General features: G+C 24.9%; 1 protein-coding gene across 2 annotated transcripts in view; it reads right to left on the bottom strand.

The window, feature by feature from the left end:
- Positions 1 to 2055, bottom strand: part of LOAG_02954 — a 13432-nt gene that overhangs the window by 7381 nt on the left and 3996 nt on the right. The window lies entirely within an intron of this gene.

Genomic DNA, 2055 nt, shown 5'->3' with positions numbered 1-2055 from the left:
TAAATTTATTATACTTTTAACTTTTTTTTTTTTTTTGTAGGAAAGGAAAAAAGAACTTACGCATTTGATTAAAAAATATCACCAAAGAAATGGTCATGTTATTTCCAGTTTCTCTTTTCCTGAATGTCTCTGATAACAGATCATTGCTATCATTAGTATGTCTGTTCATTGATTCTAATTTTGAATTTGATAAATTATGAAATTCCATATCATATTCACTGGTGACAGAGATTGACAATGGCGATTCTTCGTGTGTATAAATTGTTAAAGTCTATAATTGAATGATAAACATGAAATAAAACCGAGATATTTCTAAAGAATATTTGATAAATCAAAATATTAATATGAATAGTTTCCTAATTAACGATAACAAGTGTGAAATCAATTAGAGAGCCAAAAAAATCATAGGTTAAGTATAAGTATATTTGATCTATATTTGAGTATAACTATATTTGAGTTGAGTATATTTGTTCTATATTTGAGTATAAGTATATTTGAGTTAAGCATATTTGATACTTGAGTATAACTATATTTGAGTCAAGTGTGTTTGATCTATATTTGAGTATAAGTGTATTTGAGCTACGTATATTTGTTCTGTATTTGAGTATAAGTGTATTTGGGTTAAGCGTATCTGATATTTGAATATAAGTATATTTGAGTTACGCATATTTGTTCTGTATTTGAGTATAAGTGTATTTGAGTTAAGTATAAGTATATTTTGTTATATTTGATAAGCATATTTGAGTATATTTGATGTTAAGTATAAGTATATTTGTAAAGTATATTTGTTTCCGGTATAAGAATAAATAATTCTCCAAACAACCAAAATTTTCTTTCATCCATACTATGAATATTTTAATTTGCTGTAAATCTATCATCTTATTTACATGAAAAGCGGTATAAAGCGGAAAAGGAAAGGCGCAAATGACGAGAAGAATTCAAATTACATCCAATTTCAAGGAATAGTTATCTGGAAATAATTGGCTAGAAAGAATGTCATTAAGTTTTGCTATTATCTACGATAGTTCAAATATAATATCTTTTTTAGTACATTTAACAAGCTAATCCTATCACGACGATACCAAAAAAATACCACTCCTATTATGCTGTTAATTAATTTTCAAGTACCATTTCTAGTAATTAGGAAAATTTTCGATTAATCGATAATAAGCATTAATTAAGCTCATATTTGTAAATGACCTCTTCAATTCCTGATGGTACTGTAATTTTTCCTCTCTTCTGTTTTTCAGCTCTGCCGCTATGATACATCATTATCATTTTCCAATTGTTGTAAAGAATTTTCGATGCGTTTAATTATTCGGTACTTTCAATTTTCGAATTATAATTGTACATTTAAAATTTACCTAAAATTTTCTCTTTGATATGGATAGTAATTGAAGAATTGAAATTTAAAACAAAAAAAAAATTGAATAATTAAAAGAGTAAAATATTGAGGAAAAATTTAAAAATTGTTAATTAATGGATGAAATTTAGGAATGCTGCTAAAATTAACTTTTCTATTATTTCCATCCTTCCTTCTCTTTCATTTATCATTCATTGGTTGAAGTTTTTTTTTTTTTTTTTTTTGTGTTAAAATTACCATTCAAATGAATGCACTTCACATTATTCTTATTAGCAATACCCTCATACTTATACTTTTTTTTTGTTTTTTTTTCACTTTGAATTTTTCAAATTTTGGCCTAAAAAAAAAATTCCCCTCCCGATAGTAAGCAAATTTCTTTCGCTTTTTTTTTCTTGCAGTAACAATTTTTGATATATATTTAATATTCCAATGTGAATTATTTGTTATCCACATCCAATTACATTAAGTTATTTAGTAACAAATATAATTTAATTTTTCACATATTTAAATAATTTTAACAATATGCAAATTATACAAACCCAAAATAAATATAACTTATTGTAAATGTGATTGCATTCTTCTCATATATATTGTCCATGTGATTCAATTTTAGTAAATTTTAAGCTAAGGTTAAAGCTTGGAATCATTCCCTATCCATGTGATTCAATTTTAGTAAATTTTAAGCTAAGGTT

This window comes from Loa loa, assembly GCF_000183805.2.
Source record: "Loa loa unplaced genomic scaffold supercont3.412, whole genome shotgun sequence".
Taxonomy (NCBI): Eukaryota; Metazoa; Nematoda; class Chromadorea; order Rhabditida; family Onchocercidae; genus Loa; species Loa loa.
The sequence above is the reverse complement of the archived record's forward strand: the minus strand, read 5'-3'. Positions and strand labels throughout refer to the sequence as shown.